Raw genomic sequence first — 22,931 nt, 5'->3', positions numbered from 1 at the left:
AGGCCACGTCAGGGTATAATAGAGTGGATTGAGAAATGCTGATTTCTGGTGTTTGAAGGGCAAGTTCCTACAATACTGAAAGGTGACTCATTTCATGCTTGAAATTGAAGTTCAGGATCACAGAGAAATTAGTTCTAAATCCTGAGAAGAGATTTATTGGATACTGTGGATTGTTGAAATTCCCACATGCTTTTGATTGAGTTACAGAACGGAGAATCATTGCCTGCTGTACATTCAAATCAGTGTTCCCAGGTGCCTTTGAGAAAGAGACTGGAATAAGAACAATTGCATGCTGGGAATTGAAGTCCCTGTTCTCAGATAGTGCTTATACACAGATTGAAAAGAAAGTCCTTCTACACTGTCACTTGAAGTCCAGGTTTCCCAACTCTTTATGGAAAGATAATGAACTGAGAATCATTGCCTGCTGGGAAATGAACTCCAAGTTCCCAGATTTCTTTGAGAAAGAGACACAATGGAGAAGTTAATTGAAAGAAGAATCATTATCTGCTGGGATTTTGAGCCCATGTTCTTAGATGTACCTGATCAAGAGACTGGAAATAAATCAATGATTGTTGGAAATTAAAGTCAAGGTTCCTTGCTTTCTCGTATGTCAAAGCAGAGATCTGAGGTCATCGCCAAGACAAAAAAAAACAATTCTAGACCACCAGCCAAGCTTTACTGTAAAGCAGCTTAGGAAATATTTGTATTTTCTGATATCAATCTTCTTACAGAATTGCCACTGGGGGCAGGTTTGGAGTTATTGTGATTGAATGCATGTTTGCGTTTGCAATATATGCACAGCTATATGGGTGAATGTTGAAAATGACCTTTAGACATGCTCCTGGCACCTCAATGAGAATCACTGTCCCTACCCGCTATGGCCTGTGGATTTACCCATGAGACAATGTACCTGTGGCATGACAATTGGTCATGCCCGGGTTACCACAAACACAGCCACTGTTCTTAGAGGACAATGTGCCTAGGCATGGCCATTCCCTGGGCTCTGTGAGCATACCAACAGTGCCCAGTGGTCAATATGCCCAAGGCTCTTCAAGAAACGGTTCAATCAAAATCTGAGTGGTCTGAGTAATATAGTTCCATCTACGGCAGATCAAATTAAAAGGGAGATCTTTTTTTTTGGGACACACACTACAATTTTGCTTTCCTGTGCAACACTTCATAAAACCTACCAAAAATATTTCAAGCAAGATGTATATGTATTCTCAAAGGTTTAATCTAATTCCGTCTATGAGGGGCACAATTATCAGCCAATCATATGGTTCAATGTCACTCCGAGTTTGTTAAGGGACTAAAAAAACTGCACAGATCTTCCCTCTCGATAGTGTGGGTCCATCAACAGGCCCTTGAACAGCATGGCCTAATGTGTACATTTTTCTTTCTTGAAATTGACGTATGCCCTCTTTTGGGGTATGTGCTTGCCATTTTACCGGGTCAGGATATGTGTCAAAAGGCAGCTATGTGACCATTTTTAAACGTTTATTTAGCACAGGGTCCAAATTCAAACTGTTGGCTAGGCAATCTTGTTCACCCTGAGTTCAGCCAATTACATAGCTGGATACGTAGCATTTTAGAACGTCTTGTAAAGACAGAGAAATACATTTCTCGATTGTGGTAATTTCTGGGCACTTTTTATTGCAACCGGGATAAGACACCTTTTTCGCACACCGGTTTGGTGTAAATCCATCCAGTGGATTTTGCTGTAGGTGCGAGCAAAAAGACCCTGGGGGAGTGTGCATCGGAAACGCTATTTTTGGAAGACCCCTCTAACTTTCCTTCCCCTATAGAGATTGTGACAAAAAATGTTTTCAAGAAAATCCGGGGTTGTGCATATATATTTTTCTTTTAAAGTTGTGTGTGGTTACACAGGCCAACCGCACACTCAAGTTATCTTGCTATGGTAATTACAACTTACTAATTACAGAGTTGCTACTGTCGACATGTAATATATTTACTTCTGTATGTAATCTTAGGTATAGTGACAAAGTTTGTTCGTAGGGGTGGTATGGGGTCAGTACAAACAATAAATAACTCCACAAATTAGCCAGTTGTGGTTCCTAAATCACCCCTAACTCGGCCACTGCCATATGCTGCTCACGATCTTGCACTTAGTACTCATGGGTATGAAAAATCATATCTTGAACCTCATCTTTCCAGTCCATTTGGTCTTTGTTTTATGTGTGCGCTAAAATAAAATTGAAAGTAAGCATAGCCATTCTGGGGCACTTATTATTATTATTATTATTATTATTATTATTATTATTATTATTATTATTATTATTATTATTATTATATTATTATTATTATTATTTCTACTACTATTATTATTGTTATTATTTTTTAGATATATATATATAGTCACTGAAAAAACACTAGTTAAGGGTAAAGGTGCAGTTAAGTTATGCAGAGTTAACGCAGCAAAGCCTTGAAAATCAGCGGATGTGCAGAGTCATGACCATCTTAAGTTAGCGTGCTCCTGCTGATGTCCACCATAATGCTATGTTCCTCAAAATGCCATTTTGTATGTCATTGGGAAACCCTTCTCTTATAATATGTATGTGTTCACGGACTTTGCAACAGGAACATGCTGAGTTAAGCTGGTCATGACTGCTGAATTTCAAGGGTTTTGTTGCACTAAATCTGTGCAACTTAACTGCACCTTAACTCATAATTTTTTCGGACGTGTCCACTGTACATGTTCCCCCAATATGTTTCTTTTGGACCCACTAGTTGGCCACGGCTGACACTATACATGTCTTTCGGGCCCACTAACCATTGCCTCGGCCCTGGCCAGTGAGCACGGCCTTTAGCGGTGTCCACTGTATATTTCCTTTTTTTTAAATCTGGTTTTATTAGTTTTACAAGAACAATAAGACAAAAAACAGACATTAAACAAAAAGAAATATATGTTGTGTAATACACCACCCTTAGCACATGATAGCTCGATTAAGACAGAACATATTGTGTCATTTGAGTCCCGTAATTTGGCAGTAGTTCCATGTTTCTGGGTGTTTCACCCCAACTGTTAGCTTCAACCCACTCCCACCCCCCGCCCCCTACTTGGATTAGCATACATCTTATGAATAATTGCATAAAGTGAGTACTACAAAGGCACAGTAAACACAGTTCAAGTGTCTGGCAGCACCGTCACCACTGAACGTGAGTCTTCTCCCACTTTGGTGTCCTTGTGTTTTGCATCTTGAGTCAGGGCGTTGGGGGCTCCTCCAATTGGGCAGGTGTAATATATTTATTCCTGAAGTCCATCCATAAGGCTTCACATTTGGCCGCTTGATTGTGTAGGGAGGCAGTGATTGTTTCCATCAAGTAGATGTTGGAGGCCAAGTCGATCCATTTGCTCTTTCGTGGAATTGTTGGGGATTTCCATTTAATAACTAATAGGGCTCTCGCAGCCAACAGTAGTTGGGGGGCTAGGCCTTTCACCCTGAACCAGTCGTCTTCGTCCTTTTCGCGCCCGAACAATATGAGGTAGGGGTCAACATCCCTTTGAATCTTGTCTACTTCCTTGATCCATCCCAGGACCTCGGCCCAAAACACTTTGATGTACGGGCAACCCCACCACATGTGCCAATAATTAGCAGTTTCACCACATTTTCTCCAACATCTCGGGCTCATTGTTTGAGACATTTTAGAAAGTCTAAGAGGATCATATTGCCACCTGTGCAAAAGCTTAACTGCATGGAGTGTATATTGGTTGGATATGGAGGTTTTGGATGCAGCCCTACACATTAAGTTCCATTGGTCAGGAAGTATCTCTTCTCCAAAGTCTTTTTCCCATCTGGCCCTAAGGGGATCTGTGGTTCCCTCTCCTGCTGATATTAGTTCCTGATACATCACGGATATTAGGCCTCTCATTTCAGATCTGGAATCCAAGAGTTTCTCAAATGGGGTAAGATCTCTTTTAAGCTTTTCTCTCCATTCAGGCTTTGTTAGTACCCCTTTTAATTGGATAAACTGGAATGTAGATAGAGTGCCTATACCCAAGGGCTCTGTCAGATCTGGTAGCGTGATGAACAAATCCTTTCTTTGCAGTTGCCCCACCCTTTCCAGGCCCGCCTCATACCATGATTGGAACCGCCCCACATTGGTAATATGATTGTTTATGCCGGGCGACCACAGGTCACTGAGCGGGGATGGCCAGGTAGTGATTTTGTGCATGTCTTTGCCAGTTCGCCATATGCTCCATATAGTGCTCAGTATGGGGTGGCCTTTGATTCTCCTTTGTACCCTTTTTATGGGGTCCATAACCATTCTGAGACCATGGCAGGGGAAAGGTAGTGATTGTATATTTGTACCCATTGGAGGTTCTTATGGTTCCGGAGGTGTGGAATTAGTACACGCAACTGAGCAGCTTTGTAGTAGGTTCTCAGATCAGGGAGCCCTATTCCTCCCTTGTCTATGGGGAGTACCAATGTATTATATGAAATTCTCGGTTTCTTCCCCAGCCAGATGAATCGCATCATGATCTTTTTGGCCTCCATGAAGAACCTTTTATGTATCTCAATTGGCAAAATCTGCAAGGGATACAGGAATCGGGGGAGGCATACCATTTTGACGGCGTTAATGCGCCCTAGCCAGGAAATCATGAGTTTGCTCCATTTTTTGAGTTCTGTCTCAAATCGCCGAAGATGCGGGGGGAAGTTGACTTCATAGAGGTCGTTCAGGGTTCCAATGATCTGTATACCCAGATATTGCAGTGTTGTGTGTTCCAATTTGAGACCTAGTGAGAGGAACCTGACATTGTCCTCTTCAGGGGATCCCTGGAGAGGGAAGAGTATGGCGTTGGATTTATTTACTTTGAACCCAGAGAACCGGCCATATTCGTCTATTAGGTTAAGCATGTGCGGGATGGAGTCTGTAGGGTTTGTTATGTGTAAAAGAATGTCGTCTGCATATAGTGCTGCCTTGTATTCAACCACACCTAGTCTCATTCCCTCTATATTGGGGTTGTCTCTCATTTTTTGTGCCCCAGTGGTTCAAGGGAGAGTGCGAACAGGATCGCAGAGAGGGGGCAACCCTGCCTGGTCCCCCGTTGCAGTTCGAACCATCTGGAGTATTCCCCATTTACAAATATTGACGCCTTGGTGGAGGTGTATATTGCTCGTATCCCATCCCGAACTTTCGGGCCTATTCTTACTTTCTGTAGGACTGTTCCCAGAAACTCCCATTCCACCCTATCAAAGGCTTTTTCTGCATCGATTGACAGGAGGACAGGATCGCCAGGGAGATTGTGCGCTGCATGGATGAGGTGTAATGTTTTGCGCATTGGTATCGGCTCCTTGTCTCCCGATAATAAACCCGACCTGGTCAGGGTGGATCAATCGGGGCATTAGGGTTTCCAGTCTTGCAGCCAGTACCCTAGCGTAGATCTTGGCGTCGAGATTAAGGAGGGAGATGGGGCGGTACGATCCGCAGTGTTTGGGGTCTCTCCCTCATTAAAGAGTTCTGTTAGGAAAGGTGTTAATTGCCCATGAAAGGTTTTGTAGAAGCCGGCAGTATAACCGTCTTCACCTGGAGATTACCCCAGCGTTAGTCTTTTGATTGCATCTTGGATCTCCTGTTCGGCTATCGGAGTATCAAGGAGCTCAGCTTCTGTGTGCGTTATTATGGGCATAGTGATTGAGGATAAGTAGGAGGTTATGTTGGATTGGGCAGAGGTCATTTCGGAGGTATATAGGTTTTCATAAAAGCTGGCGAAGCACTCAGGTATTGAGCGGGGAGGGTGACCCGTGGGGGTGGGGGTCTCTATTATCTGCTTCACCTTGCGTTCCGCCCTTTGTTCCCTAAGTCTGTCCGCTAATAGAGCATCAGCTTTGTCCCCCTTTTCGTAAAACTTTTGCCTGAGAAATTGCAATTTGCGTACCACTTGATAGTGTTCTAACAGCTGCAATTCCTCTCTTTTGCGTTGGGCTGCATCTGTTTTATCAGAGTCCACCTCCATGTTCCCCCTTACTTCCTCCTCTAGCTGATGTATTTCATTACGCAGTCTATTTTCTACAATCTTACATTTCCTCTTCTTAGAGGAGCCCTCGCCTTTTAGCATGCCTCTCCATGTGGCCTTCCCAGCTTCCCAGATCGTTTGTTTGGAGACTTCCCCATTATTGTTTGTTTTGAAATATTCATCAATCTCAGTTTCCATCTCGCTTTTAAAAACTACATCTTTCCAAAGGGACTCATTGCATCGCCAAGCCCCCCCAGTAACAGGTAGGTCGGCCCAGTTGATATCTGCTAATACCATGTCGTGATCTAACCACGTAATCAGAATGATTTCGGAGTAACACATGGTGCCTGTGAGGTCGGCCGTGAGAAATATATAATGTATACATGTAAATGTGCTGTGGGGGTTCGAGTAGAAGGTGGATCCACTTTCTCTGGGGTGCAGAGCTCTCCACACATCTTTTAGTTCATATAGTTCCATAATGGCGGACAATTCTGTAAGGACTCCTCTATGTTGAATTGCCGTTTCCGGTTTACCTGGTCTCCAGTCTATGGACGGGTCTGCTCATTGGTTAAAGTCACCTCCTAGAATAATGTGAACTGCAGCTTCTAGCATTATTTTACGGATCGTTTTCCCAAGGAATGTGGTCTGTCCACTGTTGGGTGAGTAAACTGTAGCAATTGTGACCTGGACTTTCGCAATTTTCCCCACTAACAGGAGGGTCGGTCCACTTACATCAGACCATGTCTTTTCCAGCTCAAATCTAATTCCCTTCTTGAGTAAAATTTCGACCCCTCCTTTCCTGGGTGGACCAGAGCCCCGAAATTCCATGCCTTCCCAGAATGCTCTGCTGTTCTCCCTTTTCAAATTTCGTCTCCTGGTGGAGAAGAATGTCTATGTCGGATCTGTGGAATTCTCTATGCACCAGTGACCTCTTAGTTGGTGAGTTCAATCCCTTCACATTAATGGTCCCAATTTTGAGCAGGCCCCTGCCTTTAGACTTGTCGGGGGCTGCCATCACTGGCAGGATTTGTGGGGGTTGCTCACTTTCGGCGGCCAGAAGAATATGCGATTTCCTAGTGTCACATTGTCTTTGGTGTATCGAGATAGTTCAGATGATGCTAGTACGTTTCCCAAGTGTCTGTTACCCCTTCCCTCCATCCCCCTACCCCTCCATAGTTGGTGGCGCTCGAGTGAGCCCAGGAACTGAGGGTGCTGCATTGGCAGCTTTTAACGGCGTCCGGAACGGACTTGGTGACAGTGTTCAGTCCATTGTCAGACCATCAGTGAGGACCGTTGCCTTACGGTCCCAGTCAAACATACTATCTTAATCTAAGGGTGAGCCCCTATCTCATTCCCCCTTCCCCCCAACATCATGTAATTCAACAGTAACAACAATAAACATACAGAAGTGTAACGTTACTTACACTCCCAGGGTCCTCCTGCGAATGTTCGTATCCCCTCTTGATTCAGGGGGATGCTCTGCATCCAGAGACCGCCGTCATTTGTCTTCCTGGATCTCAGCCTCTGTGGAGGTCAGCATCCCATGTTTCAGCCGTGGATGTCACTGTGTCGATTCGCAGGAATCACGAGACATATCTTCATTTTCCACTATCGGGCGTGTTGTTGGGGCATCTGTATTTCCTTGATCCTTTCACTCTCTTTCGCCTAGGGCCCTGGTGTTCCCATTGCATTCCAGCCCGCTCATTTTCGCCACCTTCATTCTCTCTTGGGTCCGTACCCAGGAGGTCAGCAATGCAATCTTTGATTTCCTCCTCTGATCGAAGGACGATTTTCCTGCTTCCGTGCTCAAAGGTGAGCGAGAAGGGATATCCCCATCTGTACCATGTGCCCTGTTCTTTGAGCCATTTCTTCTAATGTAAGTGAGGATAAGTCCTGGAAAATCGTAATTTGAGCACCTCCCATTGTGAGTGGACCGCCGGACCTGTCCTTCTCAAGGATCCTAGTTCTGTCCTGGTATCGGTTGAATTTAGCCAGGACCGAACGGGGACTGCCAGGCGGTCCACCCGCCCTGTGTATTCGTTCAATTTTGGGTTCGTCAATTTCTTCATCTGCCGTTAACATTTTTATGATATCATGGATCGTGTCTTTGAGGTCTTTCTCGGTTTCGCCTTTGCGCTCTGGAATTCCAAAAAAGCATATGTTGTTCCTCCTTTCTCTGTTTTCTAAATCGTCCATTTTGAGCCGAATCTCCTCCTCCCTTTTTTCAATATTTCATATCCTCATGTCCATTTGAGTTTCAAGGGTGTCAATCGAGGCCTGATTGTTCTCGACACCTTCCAGCCTTTCCTCAAAGCTGTCCATTCTCTGGGTGATTTTATCAATTTTACCACTGAGATTGGCCCCCATGTTTTTTATTTCAGTGAGTAATGCGGCGATGTCCTCTTTGGTAGCAGCAGCACCCGCTTCTGAGGTATATGTGGACATGGTGATTGTGTTTCGGATGGCTGGGGGGATGGGGCGTAGGCAAATCTAGCTAACTTGTGTTGTACATCCATAAGATGGGTCCGAGGTCAGAGGAGGCATACGCCCCTGGATCGGGGGCCTTACCCTCTTTGGAGTTGCGTAGGACCTTAGGAACAGGGCAGTCTCGAATAATTAGTTCTGCATACAGCTCGATGTAAGGCCAATGTTGTCTGCAATGAACATTCCGTAGAGCCATGGGGCCAGTCCTTTGGTGAGTATACTGGCAGCGCAGAGATTGCAGGTCTCAGGTACCTCCCGTAGGGGGGAGCGTGTGGCGACCGGGCAGTAGTGGAGTGCGGTAAACACGTTGATTCGAAGGCCCCTGGGAGTGGTGGGCCTGCCTCTGAGGGGGCCGCGGGCAGATGGATCGTAGACGCCCGCCCACGTGGAGACGATTGAGGAGCGTTGCTTAACAAAGTTCGGGGCTCTGTGGGCTCGCGGGGAGGCTCCTCACCTGAGTCCGCCTGCAGGTTACCACCGGTCTCTGGTGACGCGGCATGATGGAAGTTCCGCTGGGGGCTCTCTCCGCGGCCTCCGTCTCCTCCACGCGCTCACAGCAGAGCGTGTACAATCAGACGGGGAGAGATGAGTGGAATCGGAGGTCTGGGAGGGAGCTGCGCGGATCAGTTATTCAGGCCTTGGTCTCTTATGAAGGCCACCACTGGGTGGTTGCGTCGTTCGGCCCAAGTTTCACTTTCACTTCACGTGCGCTGGAGAGGACGTTTATTCGGACGGCGTTTTCTCAGCTTTCCCATGTCCGATTTTGTCCGCGTTTTCTCCTGGGTGATGGGGGGGTCTTCATTGATCAGCTCCTTATTTTATGTCCGGGGGGGGTCGTGAGACGGGGGCTCAACTCGTCTCAAGGACCTGAGGCGTTGGAGCTCACACGAAGGCTGGACTCATCCGTGTGCCCCCTGGTGGCCAGTCCTCCACTTTATATTTTAAAACACTATTGGGCCACTAGCCCTGGCCTTCGCCTATGGCCAGTGGCGACGGCCTTTGGCCATGTCCACTGTACATGTTTCAGTAGTATGTTTCTTTTGAACCTTGAATGTGGCCACTGCCTTTGGCCATGGCCACTATACATGTCTTTCAGGCCCACTAGCTATGGCCTTCAGCAATGGCCACTGTAACTTTTCCCCCAATATGTTTCTTTTGGACCCAATAAATTTGGCTGTGCCCACTTTAAATGTCTTTTGGGCCCACTAGCCAGGGCCTCGGTCCTTGCCAGTGAGCACAACCTTTGGACGTGCCCATTATATATTTTAAAACATTACTGGACCACCATGGCGAGTGGCCACAGCCTTTGGACGTGCCCACTGCACTTGTTCCCCCAATATGTTTCCTTTGCTCCCACTAGGTGGCCAAAAGGTCAATGCCTTTTGAGCTCACTAGCCAGGGCCTTTGGGCTGTCCAAGCATGCATTTCTAGCCACCTGATTGGCTGGCTCCCCCACCCAGGGTGCTAATGGACAATTATATACTAGAGAAAAATTTAAAAGGACAGAAACTATTTTCTGTCACAAATACTTTTCTCTAGCATACAATAATCGATGGACCTTATAACTATCGACGGTCTCCAAGGTCCACTTTCCAGGCCATGGAGCGTTAAAAGACCCGCAGGGCACACGCATACCATTCTACCCTTTTCTATTAGATTTTTTTAACACTGCCTCAATGCCTGTTTTCAAACAATCACACATCCATCCAACAAATCACTTCCAAAAACTGTACAAATAACCCTATCACCATTTTAAGCTTCCACACACCAACTGCCACTTAACATCTTCTACAAATCTTTAGCATCTACATTTCAGATGCCAAGGTGGGACACCACTGGCTAACTACTGGTGGAGAGGAATCCCAAGGGTGGGATGCATCTTAACCGTAACATCCCTTTAACAAAGTTTTTTTTTCTGTCAATTCAAAATGTTTTGTGGTGTTACATCACTGTATATCATTTATTAATAATTCCTATTTTCATATATATGAAACAACTATAAACCTCCATTAAGAAACATATTTTTGCAACACATACTTATGTCTGTCATTTTCAGCAGCGAATGCTGGGATGGAAATCATCGTTCAATTGCATACGACATAAGGCTCCACCATGACCCCAGCCAAACCAAACCACACCTATTATTCACTGCACCTACCCTGCATCCTAGCTCAGTTCACACTATACCCTAATAATGTAACCAATGGCCAGTGCTCATGGCTTGCAGTCATGGCCTGTCTCCAATTACATGGGGCATAGGCTTCGGCTATGCCTCATTCCCCAATAAGCAAATCAGATTACACATTTGCTTTTGCCGAGGGCCCTGGCCCACTACCCAGACACCAAATGTATATCACTAGTTGTTCTACTTACATTCTTACACTGTCCAAAAAAATAAAACACTAGACATATTTCCAAAAACATGCTTTCAGGTCCTTGATAATGCTCATTGCACTTGTTTGTTGTCATCTAGTCCACCACTGCAGGCTGTAACGGCAAGCAGAATATTGTTTCCCATTCAAACCTACCACTTCGGCTATGCCGCAATAAGCAAATTACAGTGCACATTTCTCCTTGCTGACTGCCAGGCCCATTTCCCAGACACCAATGTTATATCACTGTGTTGTGTACTTACATTTTACACTTTTGAAAAAAATAATACACATGTCATAGTTACAAAACCATGCTTTCAAGTTCTTGCTGACCCTACTCGATGGATTTGCTGCAAATCCATACAGCACTTCAACCTGAAAAATATTTTGGGGCCCCCTCTAATTTTGTTCCCTCTTGACAAAACAGCACCACTTTGCAGAACCAATCAGAGTCAGGTCTAGAATAAAATTGCACACTTTCATGCAGTTTCATTGAGTGGCGCTAACTTTATAAGCCATCCAAAAACTGCTTTTCACCAACCCTTTAAGGCAGAACATCACAGGACTGCCCTGGACATGCGGACTGTTGGCAGACATCAGAGATGAAAAGCCACCCATTTTCTGGGCTTGTCAAGGTCATATCCCATCCATCCTCATCCCCCTCACCTCCCCAGACATTGTTTTTTTAGTTTGACAAGTACAATATTGTGTTTTTTAATATGCTTTCACTGCAGTGTTCGCGGACACCAGCGGCTGTCCGTGAATCCACCATGGCGTCCGTTTCCAAAAATCTTACGCACCTAACGCTCTTCGCCATCCAATCAGTGGGCACGTCTGATGTCCGCAGATATCACTTGGTCCCCTGGACCAATCGGAGGCCAGTCTGCGGACCAAAAACGGAAGTGAGTCCACAGACCGAAACCAGATATCACTAATATTTTTTTACCTACATTTTGGTTGTTCTAAAAGAATCTACTTGATAGATGTACACCAAATTTACAAAAGCAAGCTTTCGGGACCAAGCCACCACTCCTGTAGCAAATTTTGTGAAAATCCATCCAGCGGTTTGGGCTGTAGGTGTGAGCAAACATTTTCTTTCAATTGCGTATGTGGGGAAAACCACACATTTTAGGACCCCCTATAACTATGCTACCCCTGCCAGTAACATTTTTAAAATTGAACGTCCCTTTAAAAACGTTTTTTTCCACAGAATTTCAAAGGTTTTTATTAGTCCAACTTAACCATAACATCCCATTAACTAAGTTTTTTCAGTGAATTTCATATGTGTTTACCAGTGCATCTTTAATTTGCTACAAGTTCCTTATATTGTACTGACCCCCAATGTGGCAGATAAATAGTTTGTGGACAGTGTGAAAGTTTGCGGACATCAGGTAGCATTTACAAAGACCAGAAGCAGCGGGCGATCTAGAAAATGTTCTACCCATCAACCAACAAACACATATACATAAAACAACATTACTTATATTTACTACACCGAAATACGGACAGCGTCCTCAGGACACCCCGATTTTGTTTATTTACGAACATTTCAGGACACCACGAGTATTCTTAGAACACATTCAACTTGTCAGAGAACAATACGGACACCGTCTTCAGGACACCCCCTACGAACATTTCAGGACACTGCGAGTGTTCTTAGAAAACTTTAAACTTGACAACGAACAATACGAACAGCGTCCTCAGAACACCCCCATTTTTTTTATTTATGAACATTTCAGGACACCCCAAGTGTTCTTAGAACACATTCAACTTGCAAGAGAACAATACGGACAGCGCCCTCAGAACACCCCAATTTTTTTATTTGCGAACATTTCAGGACACCGCTAGTATTCTTAGAACACATTCAACTTGCCAGAGAACAATACGGACACCGTCTTCAGGACACCCCCTACGAACATTTCAGGACACCGCGAGTGTTCTTAGAAAACTTTAAACTTGACAACGAACAGCGTCCTCAGAACACCCCCGTTTTGTTTATTTACGAACATTTCAGGACACCCCAAGTGTTCTTAGAACACATTCAACTTGCAAGAGAACAATACGGACAGCGCCCTCAGAACACCCCAATTTTTTTATTTGCGAACATTTCAGGACACCGCTAGTGTCCTTAGAACACATTCAACTTGCCAGTGAACAATACGGACAGCGTCTTCAGGACACCCCCTACGAACATTTCAGAACACCGCGATTGTTCTTAGAACACTTTCAACTTGACAACGAACAATACGGACAGCGTCCTCAGGACATCCCCATTTTGTTTATTTGCGAACATTTCAGGACTCCGCAAGTGTTCTTAGCACACATTCAACTTCCCATCGAACAATACAGACAGCATCCTCAGGACACCCCCATTTTGTTTATTTACGAACATTTCAGGACACCACGAGTGTTCATAGAACACATTCAACTTGCCAGAGAACAATACGGACACCGTCTTCAGGACACCCCCTACGAACATTTCAGGACACTGCGAGTGTTCTTAAAACACTTTAAACTTGACAACGAACAATACGGACAGCGTCCTCAGGACACCCCCATTTTGTTTATTTACGAACATTTCAGGACACCACGAGTGTTCTTAGAACACATTCAACTTGCCAGAGAACAATACGGACAGTGTCTTCAGGACACCCCCTACGAACATTTCAGGACACCGCGAGTGTTCTTAGAAAACTTTAAACTTGACAACGAACAATACGAACAGCGTCCTCAGAACACCCCCATTTTGTTTATTTACGAACATTTCAGGACACCCCAAGTGTTCTTAGAACACATTCAACTTGCCATCGAACAATACAGACAGCGTCCTCAGGACACCCCCATTTTGTTTATTTACGAACATTTCAGGACACCACGAGTGTTCTTAGAACACATTCAACTTGCCAGAGAACAATACGGACAGCGTCTTCAGGACACCCCCTACGAAAATTTCAGGACACTACGAGTGTTCTTAAAACACTTTAAACTTGACAACGAACAATACGGACAGCATCCTCAGGACACCCCCATTTTGTTTATTTACGAACATTTCAGGACACCACGAGTGTTCTTAGAACACATTCAACTTCCCATCGAACAATACAGGCAGCGTCCTCAGGACACCCCCATTTTGTTTATTTACGAACATTTCAGGACACCACGAGTTTTCATAGAACACATTCAACTTGCCAGAGAACAATACGGACACCGTCTTCAGGACACCCCCTACGAACATTTCAGGACACCGCGAGTGTTCTTAGAAAACTTTAAACTTGACAACGAACAATACGAACAGCGTCCTCAGAACACCCCCATTTTGTTTATTTACGAACATTTCAGGACACCCCAAGTGTTCTTAGAACACATTCAACTTGCAAGAGAACAATACGGACAGCGCCCTCAGAACAGCCCAATTTTTTTATTTGCGAACATTTCAGGACACCGCTAGTGTTCTTAGAACACATTCAACTTGCCAGTGAACAATACGGACAGCGTCTTCAGGACACCCCCTACGAACATTTCAGAACACCGCGAGTGTTCTTAGAACACTTTCAACTTGACAACGAACAATACGGACAGCGTCCTCAGGACATCCCCATTTTGTTTATTTGCGAACATTTCAGGACACCGCAAGTGTTCTTAGAACACATTCAACTTGCCATCGAACAATACAGACAGCGTCCTCAGGACACCCCCATTTTGTTTATTTACGAACATTTCAGGACACCACGAGTGTTCTTAGAACACATTCAACTTGCCAGAGAACAATACGGACAGCGTCTTCAGGACACCCCCTACGAACATTTCAGGACACTGCGAGTGTTCTTAAAACACTTTAAACTTGACAACGAACAATACGGACAGCGTCCTCAGGACACCCCCATTTTGTTTATTTACGAACATTTCAGGACACCACGAGTGTTCTTAGAACACATTCAACTTCCCATCGAACAATACAGGCAGCGTCCTCAGGACACCCCCATTTTGTTTATTTACGAACATTTCAGGACACCACGAGTGTTCATAGAACACATTCAACTTGCCAGAGAACAATACGGACACCGTCTTCAGGACACCCCCTACGAACATTTCAGGACACCGCGAGTGTTCTTAGAGCACTTTAAACTTGACAACGAACAATACGGACAGCGTCCTCAGGCACCCCCATTTTGTTTATTTACGAACATTTCAGGACACCACGATTGTTCTTAGAACACATTCAACTTCCCATCAAACAATAGAGACAACGTCCTCAGGACACCCCCATTTTGTTTATTTACGAACATTTCAGGACACCACAAGTGTTCTTAGAACACATTCAACTTGCCAGAGAACAATACGGACAGCGTCTTCAGGACACCTCCTACGAATATTTCAGGACACCGCGAGTTTTCTTAAAACACTTTAAACTTGACAACGAACAATACGGACAGCGTCCTCAGGACACCCCCATTTTGTTTATTTGCGAACATTTCAGGACACCACGTGTGTTCTTAGAACACATTCAACTTCCCATCGAACAATACAGACAGCGTCCTCAGGACACCCCCATTTTGTTTATTTACGAACATTTCGGGACACCACGAGTGTTCTTAGAACACATTCAACTTGCCAGAGAACAATACGGACAGCGTCTTCAGGACACCCCCTACGAACATTTCAGGACACTGCGAGTGTTCTTAAAACACTTTAAACTTAACAACGAACAATACGGACAGCGTCCTCAGGACACCCCCATTTTGTTTATTTACGAACATTTCAGGACACCACGAGTGTTCTTAGAACACATTCAACTTCCCATCGAACAATACAGGCAGCGTCCTCAGGACACCCCCATTTTGTTTATTTACGAACATTTCAGGACACCACGAGTGTTCACAGAACACATTCAACTTGCCAGAGAACAATACGGACACCGTCTTCAGGACACCCCCCACGAACATTTCAGGACACCGCAAGTGTTCTTAGAGCACTTTAAACTTGACACGAACAATACGGACAGCGTCCTCAGGCACCCCCATTTTGTTTATTTACGAACATTTCAGGACACCACGAGTGTTCTTAGAACACATTCAACTTCCCATCGAACAATACAGACAGCGTCCTCAGGACACCCCCATTTTGTTTATTTACGAACATTTCAGGACACCACAAGTGTTCTTAGAACGCATTCAACTTGCCATCGAACAATACAGACAGTGTCCTCAGGACACCCCATTTTGTTTATTTACAAACATTTCAGGACACCACGAGTGTTCTTAGAACACATTCAACTTGCCAGAGAACAATACGGACAGCGTCTTCAGGACACCCCCTACGAACATTTCAGGACACTGCGAGTGTTCTTAAAACACTTTAAACTTGACAACGAACAATACGGACAGCATCCTCAGGACACCCCCATTTTAGTTATTTACGAACATTTCAGGACACCATGAGTGTTCTTAGAACACATTCAACTTCCCATCGAACAATACAGGCAGCGTCCTCAGGACACCCCCATTTTGTTTATTTACGAACATTTCAGGACACCACGAGTGTTCATAGAACACATTCAACTTGCCAGAGAACAATACAGACACCGTCTTCAGGACACCCCCTACGAACATTTCAGGACACCGCGAGTGTTCTTAGAGCACTTTAAAATTGACAACGAACAATAAGGACAGCGTCCTCAGGCACCCCCATTTTGTTTATTTACGAACATTTCAGGACACCACGAGTCTTCTTAGAACACATTCAACTTCCCATCGAACAATACAGACAGCGTCCTCAGGACACCCCCATTTTGTTTATTTACGAACATTTCAGGACACCACAAGTGTTCTTAGAACACATTCAACTTGCCAGAGAACAATACGGACAGCATCTTCAGGACACCTCCTACGAACATTTCTGGACATCGCGAGTGTTCTTAAAACACTTTAAACATGACAACGAACAATACGGACAGCGTCCTCAGGACACCCCCATTTTGTTTATTTACGAACATTTCAGGACACCACGAGTGTTCTTAGAACACATTCAACTTCCCATCGAACAATACAGACAGCGTCCTCAGGACACCCCCATTTTGTTTATTTACGAACATTTCAGGACACCACAAGTGTTCTTAGAACACATTCAACTTGCCAGAGAACAATACGGACAGCGTCTTCAGGACACCCCCTACGAACATTTCAGGACACCGCAAGTGTTCTTAGAACACTTTACACTTGACAACGAACAATACTGACAGCGTCCTCAGAACCCCCCCATTTTGTTTATTTACGAACATTTCAGGACACCACAAGTGTTCTTAGAACACATTAAACTTACCGGAGAACAATATAGACAGCGTCCTCAGGACACCCCCATTTTGTTTATTTACGAACATTTCAGGACACTGCAAGTGTTCTTAGAACAGTTTCAGCTTGCTTGCGAAAAAAACGGACACATATTGTGTCCTCAGAACACCCCCCATTTAGTTTATTTAGAACATTTCAGAACAGCCGTGTTGTCCACAGACAAATGGAACACAACAAGAGCGTCTACCACATAAAAAACACAACATTTAACCTATCTCACACTCTCCCACCCTCCCCAAACACTCTTACACACCAACACACTCTACTAAATACAAATTTTAAGCCAAGTTTCACCGCGCTGTCCGCAGACATCCGCGAATCCAAGATGGCGGGCACTACTGAAAATGTGGTACTTGATGAGGTTTTAGTTTCTTTTACACTCTTTGAAGGATTTGCAGTGACATCCTGTTGCATTTCTGTTTGATTTAGTTTTCTTTCACAACGTTTTACTTTTTGTGGTACAGAATATGTGTTTAGATGGGGGGTGTAAAGTGAGCGAAGTCTATTGTATTCTAAAATGCAAAGAATATCAGCGTTTACTTTACTTGCATCAAAGTTAATTAGAAATAGACCGTCAAGTGTACGTAAGCGTGATAGTGCTACGTAGCTCATGCCTTCTTTAAAGACTGTGCTACCAATGTCTATCATTGCTTTGTCTAGGGTAAGAGCTTGTGATTTATGAATGGTGACTGCGTATGCAAGAGTTAGAGAAAATTGTTCTCTGCGTACATACATGTCTTTGAAGAGAAGGAATCGAGCTGTTGAGCGTCCTATCCTTTTTACTTCTGAAAGTTTGTCAAAGAGAATATTGACAAACTGAATTTTGTTGTCACTTGGGTATGTTTGAAAGCCAACAACTGTACCCAGTGCTCCATTAACTAGTCCTTAGTCCACGTCAAGGTTACGTTTAAGCATTTCTCTGCAATTTAAGGATAATTTTAATATCTTTTCAAAGCCTGCTGTGTTTGAGATTGATTTTTCTAAACTATTTAGTCTTGTTGTGGCTTGGTCACACATGGGTAGTGTCTTACCATGTACATCTAGTTTGTCTGTGGCGCTAATTTCCATTATTGGTTGCATTTCTTTACTTAACATTATTTCATTGAATTTGAAACAGCCTGCAAGAGTTGGCATTAAGGCCATACAATTGACATTTTTGTGGGCTAATTGTTCCATAACATCTGTAGCACATGCATTATCACCATAAAGTGCATGAATGTGCCGGGTTTTCAATATTGCTTCTGCTTCATTAGAAAGTATACCAACTCTGATACTTTTTAAGATGTTGGCATAAGTGAGATCTGCAGATTGCCGCATGCTTTCTGTTAATTCTCTGTATTGGAAATGTTGCCAAAGGTTGACATTTCCAATGCTGCCAACAGTTTTACAGCAGAGTTTGTGTCCTAATGTTGTTAGGTTGGACACCATGCTCACTTCATCTATTAGTAGCATTTTCATTTGTTTCAATACTCTGCATAGTTCCATTGCAGCTTCTGCAGAAAGTTTGTAATAATCTAATTTGTTTTGGTGTTCTACTGGCAGGAGTAGTGATTGGTGCAAAGTGAAACCACCTATGTTGTAGGCAGATAAACCTGTGGGGGCAGTGACAACAGCTGACAGTTTGTTGTTTGTCAATTGTTGAAGGAACTTACTGATGATTTTGATTAGGAATGTTTTGCCAGAACCAACTTCACCACTGACATACAATAGTATAGGTTTGCAATTTTGACAGGTGCATACTTTGTTTTCATGTTGCACACCATGTGCAATTTCTTTTGTTACTTCTTGAAAAATGCTACGTTGCTCATTTTTTAGCTTTGATTGTAGTATAGTTAAGTCTTCTTTATCTTCATACTGACACATGGTGTTTTCTACTTCTATCATAGCTAATTCTGCCTCATTTGTTATTAGTGGGTCTCCCAGTGGTTCTTGGCTTCCTGTGACAGAAGGTTGACTACTGTCAGGAGTGTCCTTATCTAGTTGGGCCTGGAGTTCTTCTTCGTGTTGCTGTTCATTGTGCAACATTGTTTTGTACTGTGCAAAGTTTACATCAGTTATACTGCTTTAATTTGCTTTGAAAGCGTATTCATATGAGTCATAGTTATCTTGTATTTCTTCTTCTTTTCTCCATGGTTTAAAGCTGGGACATGTAATATACTTCCTTATGTTGAGGAGTCTTTAATGACAATTTGATATGATTAATTAAATTTGGTTTGGTGAGTTTTACTAAGCTGCCTTCACAGTTTGTCACTTTGTATTTACGGTTTTGTTCATCAGGTTTTATATTATTTTTGTATGTGTAGTTTTGGGCTATGTGGTATAGACACATGGTTTCCAAAGTGGTACTCCTGTTTGGGTAGTATGTGTCCAATAAATTGTTTTTTAAAATGTCTTGGCTGTTGGGATCATGTTTGACTATTGTTTCTATATCTTCTTATGATTTTAGAACTATTTTTCTAGATTTAGCTGGACCAAGACTTAGCCATACTATATTTTCAGATTTGCCATAGAGTGCAGTACCAGTTAAACGATCAGCTGCTTCATAGGATCCACATTCTCTATGGGACAGCATTTTTATGCCCAAACTGTATAATTTTTGAGACACTGTTTTATCTGATGACAGGTCATTCCGGAGGTCTTGCAGCTCTGTCTTTTCTGCTTTGGTTAAGTATGCTGTGACATATCGTGCAACTGCAGTAGAATTGTGTGCAATGTACTGCACATCTATGTTTGCATTCCATAATAATTGGGCAATGATTGCATTGTAATCATTGATATATTTTTCTTCTTCTTTTCTTTTTATGTAGTAGGTATTGTATTGTTTATTTATTTATAGAGCGCAACCTGGCCGTTAAGCAACTGGGCACTTGTAAAGTTAACATCTTGGGTTACAGGTACATAAATATTTTGCATTTCTTATGTTACAGGCGCTTGCAAAAAGTAAAAACTTGGGTTACAGGTACATAAATAGGTTTCATTTCTTATGTTACAAGATCGTATATCAAGCATTTCTTATGTTACAATGTCAGACGATTTACATGTAGGATATGTAGCAGTTACAAGTAATTTACAGTAAGTGTACAGGGTATTTATTACAGTTGAGGCATTTAGCTGTCATTAGTGTGAAGCCAGAGTTTGACGTTAGCTTTGAACACATGGAATGAGGGTGTGGCTCTGAGTGCGTCTGCGATGGAGTTCCAGAGCTGAACTGCTAGCACTGGGAAACTGGACCCACCAGTTCTTTTAAGTTTAAAGTTGGGGATTTTCATGCTGTTTGAGAGGGCCTTTCTGATAGGTCGTCCGGATGTGTGTTTCGTGAATTTTTCTGTGAGGTATGCAGGTGCTTTGTTGTTAAGACAATTGTGTGTAATGTTAAGAGTTTTAAATTTAATATGGTCATTGATGGCCAGCCATTTGGCGGTTGTTCTGTGGACAGATATGCGATGTCCTTTAGGAATACCTAAGGCTGTTCTAAGGGCATTGTTCTGCAAGGTTTGGAGTTTGTTAATGTTATGTTTACTAGTGCATAGATACAGTGCATTACAGTAGTCTAGTTTGGAGAGGATGAGGGCTCGTGCTATGGTGGTGCAGCTCTCTGTGGAAAGGTATGGTTTACATGCGTGAATTAGTTTGCAGGTGTAACTGGTTGCTGAGGCTGTGGCATTTACTTGCTTGTCGAGGGTGAGAGCCAAGTCTAGGTAGAATCCTAGGGTTTTAACTTCCTTGGCTACCTTAATTTTGATACCATAAATCGTGATGGATTTGTACAGATGGGGTTATTTGTTAAGTTTGCTGGTGGATCCGATGATTAATAGCTCGGTCTTGTCATCGTTAAGACATAGGTCGTGTGTGGCCATCCAGGTTTGGATAATTTGGTAGATTGTATTTATGATGCTAGTGTCCTTATCATAGTCTCCTTGGATTGGGATAAGGATCTGGTTATCATCAGCATAGTTGGTATATGAGGTCCCTAGTTTGTCCACAATTTCAAAGAGAGGCTTTGTGAAAATATTGTACAAAGTGGGGGAAACACATGAACCTTGAGGGACTCCGCAGATGATGGGGACTGGCTCTGCTGCTGATGTAGGTGAGAAGACTCTTATGGTTCTCTGGTCCAAGAATGAGTTTATCCACTCTGTGGCTTTTGTGGAGAAGTTGGCCGCTGATTTGAGGTGATTACAAAGTACCTAGTGGTTTACCAGGTCGAAGGCAGCTGATAGGTCTAGGAGTATGAGAATAGAGATGTTTCCTCTATCTTTGCGCTCGTCTAGTTGTTTTTTAAGATCGAGGAGGGCCATTTCCGTTCCATGTATCGGTCTAAATACTGATTGTCTTGTCCCTAGCAGATTATTGATCTCCAGATAAGATTGTATTTGTAGATATGCAGCTTTATCTAAGATCTTAAGGAGGAACGGGACAGTTGTTATGGGCCTATAGTTTGTTGGGACATTGGGGTCCAGGTTTGCCTTTTTTAGGAGAGGTAATATCCAGGCATCTTTAAGGTTAGTTGGCACAGAGCATGTTTTGAATGATGAGTTGATAAATGAAGAGATGAAGGGGGCTAGTTCAATAGCAGCCTCTTTAATAATTGGGACTGGGCAGGTGTCACCAAGGCATCGGGATGGTTTAAGCGACATGATGATGTTCTTGGTTTCCGCAATAGAAATGGCTCTGATACTAAATTGGTTCGGGGGTTTAGTTTGGTTGGCGCCTTACCTTTAACACTATGTCTAACTGAAGATATTTGTAACTTGTCTAGGGAAACCAAATCGGTAGGTGACTTACCTTTAACACTATGTCTAACTGAAGATATTTGTAACTTGTCTAGGGAAACCAAATCGGCACTTCTCCAAGGGGAGGAACAGTTTTATTACAAATAAAATGTAGCATAGCAATGAAGCGATGGTGAAAATATCTTGAAACATTAACAGGATCAAGAGAACAAAGTTCTCCAGGTGTTAGTATATCTATGTTTGTCTTGTTTTTGTTTGATATGCGTATGAAATCATGCAAATCTTCCCATGCATATTCTGCACAGCTTAATGTAACAAACCAAGTGGGTGGGCCAAAGTTTCTGATCATACAACGTACATCTCCGTGTCGTCGAAAACCAGTACGCTTTAGTACCAAACATATTTGCTAATAGATTTGTAATATTTGATTGTAAAACCTCATCTTTTTGTTGCACTTTTTGTAGTAATTGTGTAGCTGTCATATTTTGAAAGTGTGATCCTGATTTTAATATGTGTGCAACTCCGTAACATAAAGTTGCTAGTTCACTTTCAAAGAGTAGGTGGAATATGTATTCCACATTTTGTCTAAATCTGGGATCTTCAGAATACATCAGTAATGAGCGGTATTCTGATGCTGATATTTGAATAGGTTTATCATCGTACCTTCCTCCTTTGCCAGTAGGAAAGAGTAGAGGAAAAGCACGTGCTTCTATACTTTTTTCCCATATGCTGATTGGTGATACTTTTGTTTGACGCATTCAGTATTTTTCCAGTGCATCTTCTATGGTGTCATTAGAGTGCAATGGAAGAATTGCATAATGGTCTAAAGTGTTTGATATTGCAGCAGGATCTCGGAGCTCAAATTAACCAGCTTCTTGTGTCTCTGGAATTATTTCAGTTGTATCCTTCAAGTTTTCTTCAATATTAATTTCTTTGTAATATTCATTATTCTCTTTAAGATATTGCAAGGCTTCTCTAACTTTATTTTAATCTACCAGCTGTTGCCAAATGGTTTTGT

This window comes from Ambystoma mexicanum, chromosome 1p, assembly GCF_040938575.1.
Source record: "Ambystoma mexicanum isolate Mex_15411 chromosome 1p, UKY_AmexF1_1, whole genome shotgun sequence".
Lineage (NCBI taxonomy): Eukaryota > Metazoa > Chordata > Amphibia > Caudata > Ambystomatidae > Ambystoma > Ambystoma mexicanum.
This window is presented reverse-complemented; position numbering follows the sequence as displayed.